The sequence below is a fragment of the Mya arenaria genome, chromosome 10 (assembly GCF_026914265.1).
Source record: "Mya arenaria isolate MELC-2E11 chromosome 10, ASM2691426v1".
In the NCBI taxonomy this organism is placed as follows: Eukaryota; Metazoa; Mollusca; class Bivalvia; order Myida; family Myidae; genus Mya; species Mya arenaria.
In genome coordinates this window covers 59,796,688-59,808,587 of record NC_069131.1, presented here as the reverse complement: position 1 = coordinate 59,808,587, position 11,900 = coordinate 59,796,688, and positions in this window count along the sequence as shown.

Below are 11,900 nucleotides of genomic sequence, written 5' to 3'. Positions count from 1 at the left end.
CAAAATACTACGAAAATGATTCATGAATTAAAAAATGCTACACGGTTCAAAAACATAAATATGTAGATTGGACAATAAAATTATGATGACGTCCCGATGAAAAAAATAAATTACATTTTCTGATATATGTCTTCAACAGAAAAAAACATACGAACATAAAATGCAAACAAATGTTTACAAAATTACAAATTTAAAACAGGTAATAAATTGGCATAGGCATCTATGTTCTATTTATATAGACGCTTTTGTCTATAAAACAGTTATCGATGAATTTCATTAAGTAAAACACTTCTTCAGAACTTATGATTAAACATATTAAATTGATAATGTTTACTGTTTAAACACCAGGCTATTGGACAACAAAGGACAAATAATTGAGGTCTTAAGCCATTCAACGTCGACTGGTAACTTTTGGCATTAATCTCCGTCAATAGTCAGATCCTTCCCCTCCATAATTGGGTAGCATTTTGAAGTCTGGCTTTCACATTATGAACTTCTTGCAATCGGTTGCGAATTGTAAGGTTGCAGCATTTGGCATGGAATTTGGAATCGAGTCTGAAAAATGCCACCTTAGTAAATATCAACAGAGCTTTAAGCAAAGTTGCTACCTGATTGGATAAACGCGTTTATTGACTCTTCGTTGCTCTCGCAGGTCATTTAACACATAACGGGGAGAAAGGCTATCTTACAAGTATGTAAGATGTCCATATTTGTTTAACTACCAACATTTAATGTGTTCTATCTGGTTTTAAACTTAAACCATTATTATGAGAAATACTCGTCATTAGTAATATGAAATTATTTTTATTAATCAACCTCTTAGACTCTCCTTCTCTTATTAAACTCGCCTCGACCAAACAGCTTATACAAAGTATATTCTCATGATATACACTACTATAAAAGCCAGTCGGTGCGGTTAAGCAAAACGGCTACTTGATGTTTTTAAACAATCGCGGAGTCGGAGATTCACAACAATTTTCAAGTGGTTAAAAATGGAGGCGAGCAAGAAAATAATTGCAAACATCACCTGCAGATAGTACTTTGTCTGGAAATTTAACCAAATAAAAATTGTGACCAAACATTTTGTTGATTTGAAAAGAAATACATTTAAAGGTGTGAGGTTAAAATCATTCATTTGGGGTTTTATGGAATCGACCTTCGAATATTGAATTAAAACGAGAGATAAAACAAAATGATGTATTTGACAGATCGTAGGTAGTAAGTCTATTGTACCCGTTAACCAGCCTGAAATAGGTTCTTAACATTTATGCCAGAGAAAGCATTAACCAACACTTGCAAGCCATCCGAAAATGAAAAATCTGATATCTGTTTGTATTTGGTTGTCGCTTTATAACGGATACGTAGGTAATGTTTGCATGGAGTTCAGGGGCCTGCTGCCCCGTCACAATTCTCTTTCAATAAGGGAGCGTTTAACGGTACATATCTAACTCAATGCGCGCATATAACAAAGTCTATATACATGCCCGTGTCTTCAGTTTTTATCATAAACTACGCCAGGTATATTACGCCCGCAGTGAACCGTCATGCAACTGTCTTGAACACTCCTTCTGAATGTTGATGGTTGATAGACATTGATATTTACAGATGACAAATGGATGATGTATGCATATTTTCATATAAGTAGTATAATACACGATGATGAAACAGAACTTCCTGGGTAGGGGAAAAGTTCGCATGCTATTTTTTTTCTCACATTTGTTTACCGTATAGGACCAAGATCCTCGGCTCATATGAATGTTTTCCACAGCGAGGTTTTTCATTTTATAGTACTTGATCCTTTCAGATCATTGAATATGTACTTACATTTCGAATGATTGGAAACTAACTGGTTTTCAACTGTATCTTTCCGGATACCAATTTAAATCAATAAAATAAAATGACAGGGACAAGCCCATAGCACAAATGATAAGGTGATCTTGTTAAAATATCTAACAGAAAAACTAGAAAAGAAAATCTCACAAAAGGGACAAACAACGATTACTTAAATTTGGAAGAAAATAAATCCGAGTAAATATTGTTTATCAATAACTGGTGATATGATGTCAACAGCCTCCTGATCTCGAAATTATCCTTAAGTCACGAATCTATAAGCCCAACAGACTGCATTATAATAACACATGCATCTAACCGAGCACAATAGTGTCTTTCAAACACTACATGGTATTGTAATTATGCCATGTGATTTATTATAACCAACTGGTGTTGCACCTCACCTTTGAGACATATCTGTTTTTCAAATTGAAACAGTTGGGAAGGGTTGATAACAGAAATAAAATATTTCTAAGGCTGTATTGTTGTATGATCTATACAAGACATGTATATAAAACGGTAAATGTATAAAGTAAATTGAATCTTAAAAGAAACTCTTTCTAACGTTGTTTTTTTTTAACACACAAGTGTAACTCTATATATGGTTTTGTAGGTCGTGCAATACTCAAAACCAGTATAAACCAGCGCCACTGTTTTGTAACAAATCATCATCACAAATCACCGTGTTGTAGTTGGTGATAATACGAAAGTACAGGGTTAAAATGGATGATTTCTATTTCACTTTCCTAGGAAATAATAAATTGTATAACTGCACGCAGTGGTACACACATACAGTCCAGACTCGCTATGTCGACTTTGGATATCTCGACTTTCCGGTTGTGTCGACTTTTTTCTCCGGTCCCAAATTTATTCCTTCTTATTCTTTATAAAATAAATCTGCTTGTGTCGATTTTTCTATCTCGACTTTTTCGCTATGTCGACCTCATAATTTAGTCCCTGTGGTCGAATTTCACACGTTTCCCTTGTTCTTTATGTCTATAGATCGTTTCCTATCCCATTGATATCATGTTTGATAATTAATTTTATTACATATAAAATTAAATCGTATTTTGCTGTTGTGACCATCGCTAATTTATACAGGCGCGTATGTTTTCTGCTCCATTCTACGAGTGTATATCGAGTGTATAATTAAACAGAAGGAAACAAACTGTGGCGTGTATTACTCTATTTACATTTCATTTCCAAGAAGTGTTATACCTACAGTGCGTCATATGAACTTCCTTACCTATTGAAGGTGGCAATGGCAAAAATACCCTCAAAAGTTCGAGTTATTTCTCAGCTGTAAATGTTATAAGTGCATTACTTGTATAAGTACTAAAGTTAAACGTTGGAAGTGAAAAAGTATGAATGGTTTCCTGAATTTAAAAATATCATAAATTGGCCTTATGACCATATCATAAAACAGTGCAAACTACAGGGACATATTCCGGACATTCCAAGAATCAAAACGGTTCAGAATATTTAAATGTTCCAAGATAAGGCCTCACAAACACTGAACATGTAATGCACAACGTAAAACCTATACTGACAGACTGCTCATGATCTAAATTTGATCGTTGCCAGTGTTGGGCTGAACGCATTGAACGGTCAACGAAAGAAGACAACATTCATTGTGAGTTTATTACTGACTCAATCCTATATACTGACTACTTAGGTGGGTGGTTAGACAGCAGAAAGTCCTGTTTTCCACACAGCATCGGTGATCCTCTCATCATGCCAGAATGATACAATATAACGTTTAATTTTTCTCATATACTTGGTGATTGTGTATTGAAGGCTTTAACTACATCTTTAAGTCGAGCGTACGTTCTTTCGGGTTTTTTGTTATCTATTAACCACCGAATTTCAAAATGGAAATCATTAATGAACGGTCACAAAATATGTTGTAACAATTTGCGAATTAAAAATCGTTCAACAACAATATGATATAGACGTGCAACAAAAAGCGTTCACATTCTTGGCTTAAACAAATATATGTAAAATCCTATGCTTTAATTTAAACGGGCCATTTGTGTCTTGTTATCTACTTATATTCTACATCATCCTGTAATGTTCACCGCACAAATTATTTAGGAACGTAACAATATGTTAACCTATTTCTAGCATGCTTTAGCTAGACACATATTGTAGGTTATTATCTTCCTGACAACCCGTTGCAGTTGTTTTGAAAGATGAGCCAATTTCAATGAATAATTTCCGCTTCCGGTGTCAACAACCTGTATTTTTCCCTCGCACTTCAAAACATGTAAAAACCTCAACTTAACCCTCTTCCCGATGCAAACGTGAGGCAGCAAACTTTTCTAATGGGTAAAGGCATTAAATTCCACTCAAAACAACACCCAGGCTTAGACTCTGAACATTCAGACAGACAAACAAGGAGAAATCGAATCCAGAAAAGAAGTTATCTCCCCTGGTGAAAAGTCAATTGACAAAAAATCAAGACATTCCTCTGGGTCTGACATTGATAGCACTGACAGTAGATGTAAGCACATATAAATACCTCAATGGAGACAGCATCTAAAAGCAGTATAAATACTACTCCAGTCAATACCAGGAGTGTCCCTGCCCAATTTACACCTCAACAGCACCAGCAGCAATACATCTATTCACCAACACCTGTTTATATGCAGTCCCCAATCCAACTGGGGTCCCAGATGTCACTTCAAGGACCTCCCCACCCAGGAAACCCTCATCAAATCTCCATATTAGCAGATCATGATATACAGAGAATTGTAGACTCACTGAAGATCTCACTAAAAGATGAAATAAATGCCATAGTGAATGTTGTCATACAGGCTCAAGTTCAACCCCTAAAAGATGAGCTGACACACTTAAGGGCAAAGGTCAGTCACCTTGAAGGTGAAATGGATGCAGCAAACCAGTATAGTAGAAGAAACTGTATACTGATCAGCAACATGAAGGAGTTGCCTGAAAAAAATATTAATGATATTGCGTGTGTGTGTGTGCGTGTGCGTGTGCGTGTGCGTGTGCGTGTGTGTGTATGTGTGTATGTATGCCTTTGTTTTATATGTAAACATATAAACATGTTGTTGCTCTTTTTGTATATTATTTTCAGTTTATAACTACAAATTAAATCTAAAAGTAATTGTACTTAACACTATAATTATTATTCTCATATAATTATAGTTATAATTACTGTCTATATTGTGTCATCTTGTTCATCATATATTCATTCTTATGTAAACATGTAGATGGACATTTGGTTTTTAGATATACTTACCTTCTGAATAATGCAAAAAATCTCAATACTACAATTACTTCTACATCAGTTTTGTTTTGCTTTGTTAAGCAGCAAGTGATTTTTGAATTATTATAGTTTATACATATATACATATACAAGAACATTATTACAAGTCATTTAAGCATCTATTTGAACACACATCAATGTTTATATTTTTGCATGTACAATTAAATAGCTTTATTAATGATGCTACTTATCAATCACTAAAATACTTTTACTATACTATATTAGAAGTATTTGCAATATATATGTCAACTGTCTTATGTTTATGTCTATACTTTACACATCTTAAGCTTTGTTTTTTATTATCATCTATTTCAAATCTTGTTCATTTTTGCTTATTTCTAAATGGTAATTATGTTTAATGCAGATATATATTGTGAACTTTTTCTAAACTTAATCATGGAAACCTTAAAATCATCATTTTACAAAGTTCTTTGGCTAGTTACTTAAGTGCAAATTTAATAATATTCCTATCTTTAAATTGTTCTTTTTTGTCTATAAACACTATACACATGTGTATACAATAATGCTGATATAGAAGTCTACCTTTTATAACGAATATATGTATTCGAACTTTGAACAAATGGTACCTGTCAAATGTCCAGATATACTTATAAAAAATGTACAAACATGACATGTTAAAATGTTAAAACATCTGCCATATAGTGATGTAATGTAACATCTAACTTACTGAAATGCTAAAAAATTATAAATTTCAACTTACCTAGTACACTATTAAGTTTACTGCAAATTTCTTAAGGCTGCTGTCATTATATGCATGTATAATCAAATACACGCATACACGAACGTGCATTCAAACAACTGCATCAATACATCTTTAAGAAATATCTCAACAATATTTCCATACATTGTTAATCCACAATTCAATTCTTAGATGTTTGTTTTTTCTTCTTATAATTTCCAACTAAATTCCATAGAACACAGCTAAACTATTAATTTCCTATAATTTGCATCACTTTGCAATCACAATTTTACTATATTACTATATTACACTAGTAAATATCTAATCATATTTTCATAACATCACAAGATTAAATCCGCTCCAACTAACAGCGTAAAACTATGAATGGAAAATTTCATTCAGAAATACAACATGTATGTCAAATTAATGCTTATTTTGAGGAAAGCGTGCAAATTTGTATGCATATTAAAGGCACATTCTAATTCGTACTGCTCGGTTAGAGTCGTGGCTAGTCAAGCGGTAAATAATACCATTGACTGATGGATTATACTAATCAAATATTCTTATTTTATTCTACCTCATTTTTTATTTGGTCGCAATACTACGGTTTCAAACATATAAACGATCAGATTATTTTGAATGTTATTAAAGACACTTTTTTGCAATTACATGTAAACTTAGAATACCAGCTACATACATTGAGCACAACTTTTATTCTCACTGTACGCTTAAATATGAAATTTACACTTACCCTAACATTTCTTTTAAACAGGGAACTCATCACATTTATTTTTTTATAAAATATTATCTTACTACTATTCACTAACTTACTTTTCACCCTATTCTTTCTTCTTTCTATCCCATGGCGGTACTGGTCAGACGGTCTGTGGATACCCCTCATTCCTAGCGCCGTTTGATCCTGGAATCACTTTTATCCATGTCTATTGAATTAGGTACATTTCGAATGAGGGTAGGTTTGTTCTGTTACTATCAATCTCGTGCTAAGGGAATCAAATGCCTCACTCACGTTGAACTTATTTGCTGGCTAGCAATGCTCCTACTCTGTTCTGGAGACGTTCATGAAAATCCTGGCCCTGCACATTCTCTATCCTCCTCCTTCTCCTCTGAAATCCCAGTTGACGTTACTGGATGCCTTAATGTCGTCCACTATAATGTTCAAAGCTTTAGTAGCAAAAAGGATATCTTGTTCGCTGATTTACGCAACTTTGACATATTAGCCTTCACCGAAACATGGCTCTCTTCTAATTCATTAACCCCAGATTTGATATTTCCGAATTTCCATGTTCCTTACAGAAGAGATAGAATCTCCGATGCACATGGGAGTATTATTGTATATATTAAGTCAGATGTTTTTGTATTAGAAAGACATGACCTCGAGATAAATGACATTGAATGTATTTGGCTTGAACTGCGAATAAAAAATAGACGCATTCTACTTGGAACATTCTATAGACCTCCTAACTCCAATCCATATGTCCTTGAATGTATAACCAACTCAATTTCATTGGCTGTTGACACAGGTATCAAAGACATTCTTATCACAGGGGAAACCTAGATATGAATAAACCCTCAACCCGTCAAAAGATTGATTATATCTGTCAACAATTCAACTTGACCCAAGTAATTCGAGACCCTACCCATTTTACCGAATCTTCTGAGTCTCTTATTGACCTATTTCTCGTCTCTTCAAAAGATATTGTTCTCGACTGTGGAGTAGGTGAACCATTCCTCGAACAGTCAGTCCGATATCATTGTCCAGTCTGTTGCGTCCTACGCTTCGATAAAACTGTCGGTTCATCATTTAAACGAAAGGTCTGGAAATTCGTTCAAGGTGATTATGCCAAACTTATCTCTAATTTTGACTGGCAGTCCTGTGTGCACACAGATATCAATATATATATACCGATAATTTCACTAACCACTTCATGACTATGTGTGAGACATGCATACTTACTAAGACTGTTGTAATTCGCAATAGGTTTCACAACGAAATCCGAAAATCTCTTCGACAAAGACGGCGCGCTTATAGAACGGCGAAACGTATAAATTCCAAACACCAATGGTGTATATACAACCAAATACGAAATCGCGTTACCAACCTTGTTCGAACTGCCAAGCAGTCACATTATGACAAACTAGCTACACGACTTAAGGAAAAAAACATTGCCACCTCCGATTTTTGGAAAACCATAAAGAACTTCGCTCTCTCAACAATTTCATCTACTATCTACGAATCAGATACGGACAAAGCGAACCTATTAAATAATTTCTTCCAATCCCAGACTCTATTAAATATACCAAACAGGCCCCTGCCTTCCTCTACTGACAATGATAATCCAAAACTTCAAGACTTTGTTATTTCACTTCAAGATGTTAATTGATTTAATAATGGCTCTTAAAACCGGCAAAGCAACTGGACCAGACTTAATAAATAGCTATGTACTGCGCGAAGTAGCTATTGAAATTTCTTACCCTCTCCGTGATCTTTTTAATACCTCACTTCGTCTCGGTAAAGTACCATGTAAATGGAAGCTGGCTCAAGTCTGTGCTATTTATAAGAAGTCTGACCCTCAAGATGTTGGAAATTATCGACCTATTTCACTTTTGAGTGTTGTCAGTAAGGTTCTTGAAAGAATTTTGCATAAGTACATGTTTAATTTCTTGCGTCAAAACGACTATCTATCATCATTTCAATCTGGTTTTGTTCCTAAAGACTCCACTGTCAACCAGCTCGTATCGATCTATCATTCTTTTTGCCTCGCTCTAGATGAAGGTAAAGAAGTAAGAGCAGTATTTTGTGATAATTCGAAAGCCTTTGATCGAGTATGGCATGACGGTCTTATCCATAAACTTCGTGAAAGTGGCATTACCGGTTCTTTATTGTTATGGCTTCGTGATTATCTCAGTGAACGTAAACAACGTGTTGTTCTTTCTGGTTCTATGTCTGATACAGTTACAATATCAGCTGGAGTTCCTCAAGGCTCAATTTTTGGCCGCTTCTCTTTCTTATTTACATTAACGACATTGTTGTGATATACAATCACATATTCGACTCTTCGCAGATGATACAACCTTATATATAATTGTCGAAGACCCCGTATCTGCTGCACAGCAACTTACTAATGACCTAGACAAAATTCATATGTGGGCTGAGAGATGGCTTGTTACAATCAATCCTGCAAAAATCAAATCACTAGAAAGTCTAATAGGCATATGCACCCCTCAATATTCATGAATAATACAGAAATATCTGAAGTTACAACTCATAAACACTTGGGCGTCACGCTTTCTAGCACCTGCTCCTGGCACGATCATATTCAATCCGTCAAACAGAAGGCTTGGCAGCGAATTCACTTCATGCGATCATTCAAATACGTTCTTGAGGTTCTGTATTTCACATTCATTAGGCCTTTGTTGGAATATGCCGATGTTGTCTGGAATAATCTGACGCAAGCTGACGAGGATGACTTAGAAAAAGTTCAACATGAGGCGGCCAGTGCAACTCGTTTAGTATCTTTGACAAATCTTTATGTTGAAACTGGAATCGAGCCACTCAAAGAAAGGCGACGTAAACATAAACTTATCCTATTTTACAAGATGTTTCACTCTCTTGCACCAGCATATCTAACTACTCTGATTCCAACAAGAGTTGGCGACACTAATTCGTATAACCTTCGAAATGCAGCTTACCTTCGAAACATTTCATGCAAATCACAGTTGTTGACGAGTTCATTTCTGCCATCAACTATATCCGCATGGAACGCACTCCCGGAAGAAGTTCGTTCATCGCCATCCGTGCCGTCTTTCAAATACAAACTTAATAAGAACATAAAACAAGTTCCTGACTTCTACTACGAAGGTGACCGCAAATCTTGTGCCAATCACGCGAGGTTGCGTATGCACTGTAGCAACCTTAACGAGCATCTATTCTAAAAAAATATTGTCAACAGTCCTAATTGTCAATGCGGGGAAATTGAGGATACTTTCCACTTTTTCTTCACCTGTCCATTGTATAACGTCCAACGAAATTATCTCATTGGTCAGTTATCCACCGTTGGTCATTTGTCTCTTCCACTATTACTCTTTGGATCGAAGGAAGCTTCAAATCAAACGAACAAACTTATCTTTGACCACGTCCAGAACTATATTCGCCAATCTAAACGTTTTTGAGTACAATTTACAACAAACCTTATCCCGATCCCGATCTGACCAGTCCCTGTACCACTTTGCTTATCACACCTTCTTTTTCTTCAACCTTTATCCTTTCTTTCTTCTAACTTATTGATTACAAACTAAAACAACTTGTTTTTACATAGAATAGTTTGCACCATATGACTATAAGATTATATTTATTCGAGTCACTTCAACTTGCGCACCAGCCTAGCAGCGTGAATGACTTACAGAAGAGAGACATAGTATATCCTCAAGGCTTTCTTCTCAATTCTGTGTACACTATTATTTTGTGCATAATTTACATGTTTTTCTGTTTCAATGCATTACGTATTTGGTCTTTGTTAATTTGGATTATGCTCAAATTTGTAGAACTAAACTAATTGTAAATATTATATCGAAATAAATATTGTTTAAACCAAAGATGAACCAAAACCCTATCAAAATGTTATTGTTTTCTTGATTGAAGTTTTCTCAATTTAGAATTACTGAAGTAAAAATGTTAAAACTTACGGGTTTCTTTGCCCTTTTGCACCTTGACTGTCATTTGTAAAAATACAGTAATGTTACGTAATTGGTGGAACAAAAATGTCATGTACAGTATTTTTGCTTAAAATTCTCTCTCATAAATTTTCCAAATAGCAACCTTAAGGGAAAGTGCTTTCCAGGACCGAATGCAAGTATTGCAAATCGTTATCCTCAAATATTGAATGTAATACCTTACACTTATCTCTTTGCTGACAGATCGTTGTCTTCTCTGCAGTTAAATTTGTGTCTCAAAAACAAATCAATTACAAGGTCAATGTAAACGGAGGTGTAAGTAAAATATATAGACTTTTGCAGATATTTTAGTTTCTTGAGTTATCGCTGAAGTTTACGTTGCACAAAAATAAATTAAATTGTTCTAAACAAATCATAGACATCAGTTTGGACCTCGATCTGATTTTGTGTTTAATATATTTGGCAATGTGTCATCGTTTCATTATTTTTAGCTCGAAACTTTAATTTCCCACGATTAATTTTGTTATTGAGTACACAATCTTTATTTTTATTCAATTAATTTGGATTAATGTCATGTTTCATTTTTTATGCTGTGTTTGTTAATTACATCGTAAACATCGTAAACAAATGAATTCAACACAAATAACAGAGTTTGATTGTGCTCTACCGAGAAGATAAAATTTATACCATCAACAAGAGTAGTCAAAAATTGTTTACTTTTACATTGCTTGTATAAAGTTCCATTTTAGTTGATTCGTGAGAAAAACGATTTTATGTAATCAGATAAAATGTCAGAAGATTATAAAGACAAGGTTTGCTTATAAACCTCTGGCTGATAAATCTTTCTTTTCTGGTGAATGATTTCAGAATCATGACATGTTTGTTTATATGCTCGATGAGTTATTGTATAGAGAAAACTTGTCTATGAAGAAGTACGGCAATGATTCCTCTAATGATCAACTTCTAAACTGGAAGTTACTTAATTTCAGAATCAAGACGTGTTCGTTTATATTCTTGATGAGTTATCGTATAGACAAACTTTTCTAAGGAGAAGTTAGGAAATGAATCCTCTAATGATAAACGATAAAACTGGAAAATATGAAGTTTAATATTTGTATAGAGATATTGAGTTAATTTCATTACAAAACATGCACTTCGACTATATGGAGTACGGGAAAATACTTTTAGCTGTAAGATGAATAAAAAATGTACAACAAATCATTTGTGACACTCTCAAACAAAACTGACTTTAAGACTCTTATGGAGCCAGAAAGATAAGCTTACGAGCTGTAGTACTTGTAACTTGTATCAATATGACGATCTGTTGGAACACTTTCTTTCCCATTGAATGTATGTATTAATTTTATCTTTCTGATATATGTGATTTGA